The sequence below is a fragment of the Pezoporus wallicus genome, unplaced genomic scaffold, assembly GCF_028554395.1.
Source record: "Pezoporus wallicus isolate ANWC-B61680 ecotype Strahan unplaced genomic scaffold, APGP_CSIRO_Pwel_v1 contig_13817, whole genome shotgun sequence".
Taxonomy (NCBI): domain Eukaryota; kingdom Metazoa; phylum Chordata; class Aves; order Psittaciformes; family Psittacidae; genus Pezoporus; species Pezoporus wallicus.
Genome location: NW_026637726.1, coordinates 158,394 through 171,185, shown reverse-complemented (window position 1 = coordinate 171,185; position 12,792 = coordinate 158,394). Strand labels below are relative to the sequence as shown.

General features: G+C 43.2%; 1 protein-coding gene across 2 annotated transcripts in view; it reads left to right on the top strand.

Moving 5' to 3' along the window:
* Nucleotides 1-1,248: 1,248 nt before the first annotated feature.
* Nucleotides 1,249-12,792, top strand: part of TMPRSS7 (transmembrane serine protease 7) — a 41,374-nt gene continuing 29,830 nt past the window's right edge. For both annotated transcript variants that reach the window (XM_057407395.1, XM_057407394.1), the window contains exon 1: nucleotides 1,249-1,367. The gene's annotated coding sequence lies outside the window, so the exon portion shown is untranslated. The remainder of the gene's footprint in view (nucleotides 1,368-12,792) is intronic.

The following is a 12,792-nucleotide window of genomic DNA, read 5'->3' as shown; positions in this document are numbered from 1 at the left end:
TTATAGTGCTATTTCTCAGATGCAGAAACAAATTTAACAGTTGTCCTATTGGGTTTATAGGGGAAATTAAAGAGGTGACCTTTCTTCCTAATTAAATTTGTCTTAAATGGTTTGATTTGGTAGAAATGTTATCCTGTTATAGGCCAGGAGCAAATCCTGTGCCCCAATGAGTCAGCGCTCTGCAGACCACGTGGCAGGTTTAATGCTTATGTGTAGGTTCAGAAGTGATGTCCAGAAATGCAGGAGTGGTCTCTGCTCTGGTCTGAGGATCTGCAGGGCCAGGATTGCGTGGTGAGGGGAGAGGCAGCTCCAGAGGGAAGGAGCAGGCACGTGGATAGCGGGGGCTTGAAGCAGCGCAACGTGTCTGAGACAGACTGATGACTGCTGGGTGTTTCCAAACTGGATTTTAAGGAAGTGTACGCATTGTCATCTTGTCAATAACGGTGTCAAGAGCACGAAAGCATTTGTGTTTGCACAAAAAAGCAGCCAAATGCTATGTTTCTTTCATTTCTTGTTAAGGCACGGAAGAAGAGAAGGACAAAAATGAGCAGAGATTGTTTTTAGGAACAGGTTTTGCATTAGTGTCATTATAAGTCAACACTTCACTCTAAGTTTCTTTGTATTAGCTCCCACACATAACGTAGATTGAAAGGTTGCTCTGCTGCTTCCAGATCCTTCCAACACACAACCCAAAAGGTGTTGTTTTGATCATGTTCTTAAAGGTGCTGGAGTGCCATGGAAGTGCCTTAAGACCTCAGAGCTGCTGAGTACTGGACCTGGTTTTTGTGGGTTTGTTTTTGGTAAACGGGGAGCAAAACCACTTCCACAGCCACATAAGCGCAGGTCTGGCTTTAAATTGCCAGGATACCATGGCAACATTGGTTTTCCAAGTGAATAGGAAAAGCTTTTGATACAAGGAGGAAAACCACTACTCCAGGTAGCACCTCAGTGGGATATCAAGGGCATCTGTGCATGTGCCCAGAGCAATGAGCATCTCCTGACATCCTCCAGAGACCTTTTCCTCTGATCTGCCGCAACAGTCCAGATGAATCAAGCACTGTGCCGTAGCTGTGGCAGTGGTGTTAAATCAGAACAGTGGTTTTGGGATTCCCAAGGCCTCGGAATATGGTCAACAGCTGGACTTGATGATCTCCTTTCCAACCTAAAGGATTCTATGGCTCCGTGAAGATGGGCTACAGCTGAGTCCTCACACAAATAGCAGGTGGAGAAGGTTTTGCTACTGTAGTACAAGAGCTTGAGCTGTAGTCAGGTGGATTGAGTGCTAGACTGCATGAAGGGGCTGCAGTGAAAGGTTCAGGCCTTGCCTGGGGAAAGGTAAGTTGAGGTTACAAAAACCTCAGGCTCATGTGCATAAGCTGGAGTGCACTTTGTTTTGCTGTTATGGGAGCTTTTGCTCGGAGGCAGTGATCCTGAAATGGCTCAGCACTGCCAGGAGCTGCTGGGAATGTAACAAAGCAGCTATTAATCCTTCTTTGCTGTTTGTTATTAAGGGTGTTTTATTTCTGGATGTTGATGGAGCTGTTATTAATCAGTGGCAGTGTGGCCACAGCTGAAAGAGAGCTGTGTAGGAGTGTGGCATGTGTCTCCTATGTGCTCATGGCTCTCGCAGGAGCTGCTGGGGTCAAGGGCAAGCTGGCTCTCTTGGGAAAGGCTTACGGTTCAGATGTGCTGGCTGGCACTGTGAAGGTCAGTGTAGGGAGCTTTCAGGAACAGACCTGCAGTCCCTACATCCTGGGAATTGATTTTCAGGCTCCTGTGCATTCATTCAGTCTAATTCTCTACCATTTGTCCTGGAGAGCTATCCTTTTAGGATTTCTTAGTGTAACTAAAAAGCACTTCTGCTTGGCTCCCAGGAAGAGACCCACTGCAATCACAGTCTGTCTTTTGTAAGAGATTTACTTAGCCCTGAAGGTCTTGCTTAGAAACAAGTTCCTTTCTCTTCCTGCTGTGAAAAGTTCAATTACATGAATCCTTTCCCCAGAAGCATTACTGTAGTAGAAGCTGTGTTATGAGGTACTAAAAACAATGGCTGGAACAGAGATGATTTTTCTATGTGTTAATAAGTCAAGCTATTGCGATAGCCTTTCAAGAGAGAATGTAAAGAGAAGCATTATGTGAAGGTGATTGTTGTGGTAGGTTTCTGTGCCTTCTGGATGTGAAGGACCTGTAACCAGTTGAGCCAAAGTAACTGGAATTAGTGGCCTTTGTCGTAATTGGCTATTATTAAATTGTCGATTATTAAACAGCCTTTGTAGTAATTGTCTGTTTTTCTCTTTCTCCTGTTACTTCTTTATTTTTTTCCTCTCTTTATATACTTGGTATAGGATAAGGATCAAAGCAAAGTTACTTTTTACAGCCAGATTAAGCAGTATTCTGCAAAACAAACCCATAAATGATTAAACAGCTTTTATGCCTTCTAAGTGGGAGCTGCAGAATGAAACCAAGCCGTACTACTGCCATGTCACTGAAGCAGGCTGCACGAGTGAACCTCACTTTGGCAGAGTATGTTCTGTATTTAAGATGTCTGTCTCGGTGTAATATGATGAGTCCCTTAAGAACTGCCTTCTGCAGTTGCTCTGTGAATTGCACTCCCACTGGAGGCAAGCACATCCAGGCAAATTGGATTATTAGCTGGAGATAAATGGGCCCTGGGAGCACTTAACTGAGGGAGTGCTGATGCTCATGCCCTTCAGCTAAGTATAAATGCTGTCTCTTACAAAAGGTATGGAGCAGGATGTTTCAGTTCTGAACAATGCCTGTTTTCTTTAAGAGGCTGTGTACCAGCTATACTGGGATGAATCATAAACCTTAGCATTCATCTAGAATGAATCTTCAGTTTTGAAGACGATGAATTTCAGCCAAATGTTACCTTCTCCATAGTAATTTTGAAGTAAAAGCAGTGATTCAGCTTTGTGTTTGGGACAATCATCTTAAAATGATAGTTTCATCTGTACTGTAGGTATACCATGTGTGATCAAGGCCAGCTGAGAGCAGTAAGAGTGCTTTAAACCTCAGACCCTTTCCTTGCCCTGATATTTTTAGAGTAAGAGGATGGAAACAGCTGGATTTCTTTGTTCACTTGCAATGTCCCAGTGGTGAGAGGAGAACTCACAACAGAGCACTGCGTGGTCAACAAAGCCTGCAAGGAACTGAACCGCAGTGGTTGTGATTGCTCTAAGTGGGGGATGATGCATGCAGCACCCTGCAATGGGCAGAGAAAACAAAGGCATTTACTCGATTCCTGGACTCCTTGTTTAAGAGCAAAAAGAGAGAGGAGGGGAAGGTCTGATAGGAAAACAAAATCAAAAGCAAACGTTTCCTGCCTAGTACTGATTTGTCTGTTTCAAACATGTGTTGGGTCTGTAGGGAAAAAATGCAAGTTGGAAAATAGATGAATTAGAAGAATAGATGATGGATTTTAAGTTGTCTTTCCAGTGAGCAGGCTTGCTATAACCCATGGAATATGGGAAAAGGTAGACAGAATAAGATGCTCTTGGACAAAAAGAAGACTGGAGTGGAGGGGTCCCTAGGAGGGGAGCCAGCTGCCCTATTAGAAAAAGGGGGATCCCCCTCGTTTGTGAGGAGGAGATAAATGACCTCTACAAATGGAAACATAAAAGAGTCAGACTTAATGCCATTGATACCACTCCTTCTGTCATCGCAGGCCACCAAGGGTCTCGAATTTTAGGTGTCCCTTTGGTCAGGGTTTTTATATATTCTCAGGTAATGTTTCTAATTTAAGCCTATATATAGCAAGTGAAGGGGAAAGTCCTGTCATCTTGGCTGGGAATGAGGGAAGGCGGATCTCTCTTCGCATTAGTGGGAAGTTGCTCATAGCAGAGACCGGTAATGTGCGTTGCTTAAAGAGAGCTGGCATGTGCTTGTTTCTTTGGCTGTCTAAAAATAAGACCAAATGCCCAGCAAAATGTACATGCTCTCCCCAGAACCAGGCAAAGCTGCTGCACTGGGATAAGCTGTACCCATGTCCAGTGGGAGCTACTGGGGAACGAAGAAACAGAAGACAGTGTTCCTGCTGAAGTGTTTTTAGTCTAAGATGGATGAGTGTCTGTCCATCAAAAGGAAACCCAGACCTCCAAAAAACCAGGTTTCTTTTCTTTCCTTCTTTCAACTGTTTTGCTCCTTGGAGTGAGGAAAATTGACTCCAAAAATAGCTCTTTATAGAACATTACTTATGATCCGGGCACTTGTAACTACATTTTGTCCTTTGAGATAAAGGCTTTGGCTATTGCTGTTTGCTTGGCGTTTTGCAGAATGAATCATGTTTCCTCCCTCAGGGTTCATTACAAATGCAAAACACTTCTGAGGCTTATCGTGGTGTCTGGGAGTGCTCTAAAATCCTCTGGAGGAGGCTGCTCTGAAAATGCAATGAAGGCTCGTTGGAAAACACAGTTTCTATCACCCGTTTAAATGGTAGGAGTCACGTACATACAGTCCCATCCGTCACCACCCCACTGAAATGTAAGGAAAAGAAGAGCCTGAGAAATGGTGAGGCTCTCGAACAGGATCCCAGCAATGTGATGGGTGCAGGGTAAGGGTAGCAAGGCCCTTACAGCTGTGTCCTATAATGGTTCTGAAGGAGAAACGTTGACAGCCCTGCATGTCACTTGCGAGATTGAGATCCAAGACACTGTGAGGCTGCACAAGATCCTAAGCTACGTGAGGAGGGGTCCATATAAAACTGTAGGTATGTTTTGTTATGTTTGTATTGTTTTGTGGTCAGGGCAGTAAGAACTCTTCAGAGGGTGGCTCTGCCAGCATCTTGGATGATGCTAAATTAGCTCTCTCCTTCTTTGACATAGCAAAACACCATGATGAATCCATCTTGCCAGTTAAAATCTATCCACTACAAGTCCAGACAGGCAAAAGGTAGGAGGATGACCAGCCAACAGGGAAGTGGATATGGGAAGCATCCTGTGTCTAAAGGTCAAGGCACACAGACATTCAGCTCTGCTCTGTTACACAGAGGAAGCAGAGAGTCTTGGCAGGTTCTGACATTACTGTACACAAAGGATTTGCTGTGGGAATCTTATCTTGTGCTTTCCAGACAACAAGGGATACTGGAATTTCACTGCAGTAGGCAAATGCAGCTATCTTTAACAGGCACTGTACTTGTACCTGTGTGATCAGCTTCTGTTTGCTGCGATATCCTCCTGATCCTCAAGTACTGAGCCCTAAACAAATCTCAGGTGGCTTTCCCACTCTGGCACGTCGTCAATCAGACTGATTTCCCCAATGGTCTTGATCAGCTTCATTTTGTCTTCTGTGAGGTGATTGGCTCTAGTATTGGAAGAGTTGAACCTGCTTGAAAGAACATGGAGTGGGACCTGCTTGTGGGAAAACACAGTGTTTAAATCCCAGATAAAGCTTATGTCCACAGAGCTGGATCAAGGGGTATTGCTGTGAGAGGTTGACTGGTGGAGCTAGGTAATACAATGGTGCTGGAGGAAGGTTCACAAGCTTGAATTGAGGCTGTGTGGAGACCAAGGGCTGGAAAGGGTCCTTCCCTCTGCTGACCTTCCACACAGCAGACACAGAAGGTAAAAATGAAACACCCCCCCCTCAGCTGTAGGGCAAACTAGGGTCACTTTTTCTCTGTCAGGGTCTTGTGATGACCTTGTAAATGCAGTGGACAGGGCTGTAGCTCCGTCCATGTTAATAGCTCTTCTGTTCTTGTGATTTCATCGTGTGGCAGTGAATACGTAAGGACACTACCATATACAGACCACAATATATTCAGCCCTTCTAACTCCTGCTGCTTTGACTGACATACAAACAGCAGTGTATAATGCAGAACCTAGAAGCAAGCAGGAGAAACAGATGCAGCTTATGTGGGTCACAGCGACAAGTTTTATGTTTACTTTCATTTTTGTTTCCTTCAATCTAGGTCCTCATGACTGCTGCCTGCTACTTCACTGCGCTCAGCCCAAGGGCATGAGCACATATTCAGCCCCCTAGTGAAGATTAGGGGGCCTATAAGGATGCTGGGGAGGAACTCTTCATTAGGGACTGTAGTGATAGGACAAGGGGTAATGGGTTAAAACTTAAACAGGGGAAGTATAGATTGGATATAAGGAAGAAGTTCTTTCCTGTTAGGGTGGTGAGGCACTGGAATGGGTTGCCCGGGGAGGCTATGAATGCTCCATCCTTGGTGGTGTTCAAGACCAGGTTGGACAGAGCCTTGGGTGAGATGGTTTAGTGTGAGGTGTCCCTGCCCATGGCAGGGGGGTTGGAACTGGATGATCTTAAGGTCTTTTCCAACCCTAACTGTTCTCTGGTTCTAAGATCAGTGTCCCTGCAGCTGAGACATAGCGGTTGCCTGCCGGTGCTCAAAGATGTCAAGGTCGAAGGGGACTGTGATGACCCACCAAGAACATCAGGAACATTGCTGGAAAACAAGGTTTGAGCAGTTGACTGTGCACTATAGTCAACAGGAGCGAGTGAAATTCTTGGTCAGCTGTATTCGTGGTTAACAGCCCTCACTAGTGATTCATCTCAACTGGTTTGTCTGTGCTTGTGTGTGGTTTTCTTCTGAACACCAGATTTTCTTTATCAGTTATCCAGTTGCACTGCCCTGCCTCTGCTGGCATTTACAATTTCCTTTATCTCGGTGAGGAGCCTGCCAATAACAGAGCTATGCAATTCAAATGCTACAAATACTTTTGTCTATCTTCTCCTTTTAATGCTAACTGGACTAACTTCCTGGTGTCACTCGCTGTCAAGTATGAGTTTTCAGTACTTGAATAACCTCTGCAGGTCTTTTGGGTAATCTACTTTGCAAACTTTTTGCTGGGTGAGGGATGACAACAGCAATGTCAGCCCTGTGTAAGGGGTGGAATGTTGAGCTGCCCCATAACCCTGAATAAGGAAACTGAAACCTCAAATTCAAAAGAGTGAGCGAAACAGCTTGTTTAACACTTGGAAGTGCAAATAATCGGTGTAATAGCAACTTCATTCAAGGTATTTCCTATAAAAAAAGTAAATCTGTTCTGCTCTTTAACAGTTTGAAGTACTATGTGCTTGCTGCAGCCCATCACTGCCTGGGTGATAGCATCACCTGACTCCGAGACCTCATCTAGTAGGGATAAAAGTGGCATAGATGGGCTGAATGCCCTGCTGAAGGCTTTTAAGTGGAAATAATGATGCTAAAAACCCCTGAAGTTTATTTTCATTTTTTCTCTCTTTTTTTTTTGTTCTCCTTTCCTACTTAAAAGATAATTGGAGAAATAGAAATGAGATGAAAAGTCAAGGCTTAAAGGGAGGGGCATGGATAGGTTTTGAAAGACAAAGGAGGGAAGACAAAGAGTTAAACTTCCAGTGATGGTTTTCTTACAGGGTATCAAAGCTACTCTCTGCTTCATTGCAAGGACTGCGGAGAGGCAGGACAAGTAGATTACATTGGCATTTTATATGGAAATACATTTGTGGCAAACACTGAGGCTAAGCTGGCATGAGGCAGCTTGTGGGGGTCATGGGCATGGTGTTTCCTGGGGGAAACACTGCAGCCCTGCATATGTGAAAGAGAAATCTTTGGTTTGCTTGCACTAAAAAGTAGCCTCATTTCAGCTGCACATCCCTTGGGGCAACTGGATGCTAAGGACGTGTAAGAAGAGAGATGTTTTCCCGTTTGCTGTCTGCATGGCACTCAAAGAGCAGGGTATCCATTAATCATAACAGCCTCTGGGGGTCTCAGCCTTTAGGACCAATGCTTTTGGCCAGCACTGCTGACCGATAAAGTGCTTTGACTTGTCAAACTCTGCTCAGGCCTGACCTACCCGAGCACACAGGACTGAGCACTCTGGTAGATGTGAGTTTGCACGTCGGCACGTGTCATCGCCTGAAAAGCTCAAACGCTGCTTTTGCTTGGCTGAAGCACTGCCCTGACTTGACTTCTGCAGAGGGTGTTATCGTTGGCTTCAGTGGTAGCTTAACTGGGTCAACCTCATTATTGTAGAAACTCTATCTTTTTTTATGTATTATTTATGCTATTTGAAATGCATCAGGTTTCAGAGTGCTGTGATTCTCTTAACAAGCCATATTTAATCTACTAGTATGATTCATATAGTCTGTGTCGGTATTACTTCTCTTGCTCCCTGCTACACATAGCTGTCCATACAAGGAAGAGAGAAAATGAGAGTAAAATTGGTTAATGGCCAGACAAGTGGAACAAGACTATTAACTGATGGAATAGCAGGGCTTGTCTGCCTTTAAAATGCCACAGACTGATGAATGGATACTGTGCCAAAAAAGATGTGCTCACTTAGCCTTTTTATTTTAATTTGAATTGATGGGCATACAAATAACTAAACTGTTCTCAGTTCACACAGGCGAGGCAAAATAGCTCCTCCATTAGCACTCAGGGAAGCTGCTAGGCAGGGCAGTCAGCTGCTTCATTCTAGATGAGATGCTCTGTCAATGGCAGTTATATATCATGCCTGGATCTCTGAAGACAGTTCAATTGGCTCTAATGTCCAAGATGATTTTGTGTGCTGGAAGCTGTGGTGTCACATCAGAGGCCTCTAGTGCATAGTCAAGTATTGTCAGGAATTGGGAATTAGGAGCTCAAGGAGAAAAGAAGTAAATAGGAACACCGTGATTTGAAGCTGCATCTCCACATGACAAAGATCTTGAAATCAAGCAGCATGGTCTTCATTCAGTGCAGGAAGAGGTTCAAATTTGATGCTGGAACAAATATTAGCAGACAATTAATAACTGAATATTTAGTAATCGGTTGTAATTCATTTCCATGCTTTGGTAAAAGCCTCATTTCAATTTGCTGACAATTTCAGCTTCCAGAAAAATAAGAAATTAAAGAAACAGCTATTGTGTGCTGGTTTTGTCCCTTGTGATGGAAGACCAAAATGTCACTGACTTGCCTGCATGCATGCAGATCTTTGCATACCATTAATAGCATACCAGTCATTATGAGTATGCGCTTAACAAAGGTAGAGGTGTTTGACCTTCTCTAGGTTCAAAATGAAGCTAAATCATAAATTCAGCTGGGTTATTGGGAAGAGCAGCCAAAACCTTTTCTTCCTCCGTTGGAAGTAATCCTGGCTGTAATTTGAAGAAATGATTCAAGGGACAAAATATGCAATCATACGGCATTAGTCTTTGTCAGGTGTGATGCAAATTGATTGACTCAGGAGTACTTATGAATGCCTTCTCAAATGTTAACGTGAATCATCACTTCAACACTTTGGTTTGCACAGGCACGTTAAGACCTGCACTTTACCAGAGTTTGAGGAAAGAAAAAGCTACAAGTAACATGCAAAGGAATTCTTACGGGTACTAAAACAAGGTCATAGTAGAATACACTTTGCATTGTGCGTGCACTATTCTTCCTTCCATGCTTTTCTGCAGCTTGTCAGACATTCATTAGGGACTGTAGTGATTGAACCTGTTACCCTTGTCCTAACTTAAACAGGATTGGATATAAGGAAGAGGTTCTTTACTGTTAGGGTGGTGAAGCACTGGCATGGGTTGCCCAAGGAAGTTGTGAATGCTCCATCCCTGGCAGTGCTTAAGGCCAGGTTGGACAGAGCCTTGGGTGAGATGGTTTAGTGTGAGGTGTCCCTGCCCATGGCAGGGGAGTTGGAACTGGGTGATCTTAAGCTCCTTTCTAACCCTGACTATTCAATGATTCTATTATTTCTTTCTCTTTTCTCCTAGAGTTGTCAGCCATGTGGTGGAATAATTCCACAGTATTTAATCAATGTACAGTTTGGATTATATTTCTATTACACAGAGAGGATTTTGTGGATGACAAGTTTGCTAAAATAATTGCCTCTTTTCTGTCTGTACCCAGTGGTGAAAGTGTGATTCATCTTTTCTGTTTTGATTGCTTTTTTTGTCACCATTGTGTATAGACTGAGTTTCGAAAACAAACTTGGATTGATATGCCTAACTTCTAGACAGGCTGAGACAGGTGAGATAAACCCTACTGCTCTCCTGGCATTGCACTAGATCTGTGCAGCACAAAATAAGCTTTTTTTCCTCCTATAGAACTGAACTGCTGGTACCCTGGCTTCCTGCATGGTATCTGTGGAATATAGGCAGGCATCTCAGCTGTGGCTTGAGGCTGTCAAGTCAATCCATTGCAGCCCTTCCTTTAATCAGGGACTCAGTGTGGGAGAGGGAGGAGCACATATTAAGCTAAAAAGCTGCCCCTGGTTCTGTGATGGTCTTGGAGAGGTGGGAAACAGATAGTCAAGCTGCCAAAGAGATGTGCATGAGAAAGCTGCAGCCCTAACAGAGAATGGTGTGAGTAAGCCCAAGCATCACTGTCACTGTGTGAATAAACTGAAAGCCTGTGATTTGAGAGTGGGGTTTACAGTAGTGGGGAAGCATGGGGAGGTAGAACTGGTGTGGAAGTCATGAAGGGCAAGAAAATAGGATGCATCTGAAAAATTAATCAATATAGGTGGTATGTTGGTTTGGGTCAGAAAGAGATAAAAGTTGTCTTTTGATATGTATTACTTGCAGGAGATAAAATCAAGCTGCTTAATACCAGCCAGTTCATGCATACTAAGCAATGATTTAAAGCCAATAGCCCTTTCAGGTGGACCTGTGTGAAAGCGTGTTTCCCCAAAGAGCTCAGAAATGGAATAACTGGCTTATGCTTGCTTTTCAAGCTGACCTGGAATGGTTGATATCAGAGGAACATGAGGGAGCATTGCCTTGATTTTCTTTTTTTTCAGTCTTCAGACTTTTTTTATATAGGGAGCATGCAATTAATGGCTCAGAAGGAAACGGCAGTGCTGGCTTACATGAGATGATTTTATTGCTAATGTGTTTCGTGTTTTATTTCAGTTTGCCAACCTCTTTATTCTCAGCTTTGCTTGGAAACAGAATGTGCTTATCTTGGAAAAATAACCCCTCAAACCCTAATCTTCCTTTGTAAAAGGAAGATGTGGAAAGCGAGTGCCAGGTACTGCAACGCTGCTGTGGGTTATGCATGGCTATCACCCAGACTCCCACCCAGCTGCTCAGTCCCTTCCTCCCCTCCTCATCAGGACTGGGGGAGAAAATGGGAAGAACAAGGAGATATAAATACTAGTTTGAGACAAAGACAGGGAGGTTGTCTGCCAATTTCTGTCACAGGCAAAACAGACTCAGCTTGGGGAAAATCGACTTAATTTGTCGTCAATTAAAATGTAACTACCAATTTGAAGCATGGAAACAACACTGTTCCTTCCCCCTTTCCCAAGTTCAGCCTTATTTCTTCACATACCACTCCTCTACTTGCCCACCTCCCTCCACCCCCTGAACCCAGAGTGGTGCAGTGGTGATGGGGGGTTAGGGTCAGTATACAGTGGCTTCTCTCTGATGGTCTTTTCCTCTGCTTTAACACAGGCTTTCTGTGGGCCACAGTCCTTCAGGAATATCCATCTGCTCCAGTGTGGTCTCCTACATGGACTGCAAAATCCTGGCACCTGGAGAACCTCCTCCTCCTCTAGCATTGTATTCTTTGCTTAATGTATTTATTTCTTAAAGCACCCCCCATACACCTTAGATGTGTGAAAGGTGGGTAATAATGTTATTTACCTCTTTGAAGGGATGCAAATAAGTTTCATCTCAGCCTTTCTGTATAGTCTTGAGAAAATGGCATATAATTTTCGTGCCAGGTTTAAAGCACGCATTTAACACTCTACCTTTCCATTGACTCTTGTTGCTGCTTCAGTTTAACACCATGGTTATTTTTATATTCTCAGGAGAAAACGTGAAGTTCAGTAGCTGATTCAAAATGAAATCTGTGCTTCCTCAGAGCATAGAGCTTGAATAAACATGCAAAAGATTTGATACTGAGAAAGTATTTTGTATGTACAATGCTCTTTTAATCTATGGACCAGCTTCTGATATACCATTTGTATTATAGGAGCTCCCTGCGCACATATAGTGGAAGGCTTTGGGAATTCCATAAACACTTAGGAGACCATGTCATCTTCCAAAAATTAAGTTTAATGAAAAGAAAAGAAGTGGGATTTGGAAGCCATTTTATATATATAGTAAAATGGAGTATGCTTCTAAAGCAGTAATAAGATGCAGAGCTTAAAGCCTTGTTTCATATGGTTAAAATATGGTGTAGAACTGGTTGCTGTTCTAGAGAACATAACAGAAAATGATTGAGGACATAAATACTGTGCTTCAGGGAACAGCCAAAGACTAACAGATGGAAAGAAATATTTTAGTTTACAAGTCCATTATCTAACTGTAGGACTTTTTGCCTTGTAGTTGAAGGAATCTGTTGCTGGCTACACAGAACGTAGATCGTGGCTGGAGTTCACTTGCTATGAGGTCTGACGACATCTTTTCTATTCTTAGTTTTGGTGGTTGTTAGTTTGGGTTTTTTATCTTCAAAGATTAATTAATAGAAGGATGGTTTGGTTTTTTTAACAAAAAGTTGGCATTTCTTCGGTGCCATTTCTGAAGCTGACCCACCGAAGGCATTGAGACTGTTAATCACTTAAAAGTCAAGTCAGCTCTGTAGTTCGCATCCATTGAGGAAAGTGCTGGTTTACATCCTCTATAAATATTTAATTACTAAAGAAAATAGGATGGAACTGCTATGGTATAAGTGCCTTCCTGCATCTGATTATAAAAAGATTGTAAGTCTGAAGCCTAATCTATTTTAAAGCTATGAAATATGTTGCCCGGAGCAGTTTATTTCTCAGTTACAATAAATAACCAAGTTGGAGCGCTCAGCAGGGACATTACAAAACTCCATGAAAGAGTCAAAGTGCTCTTCTTGGC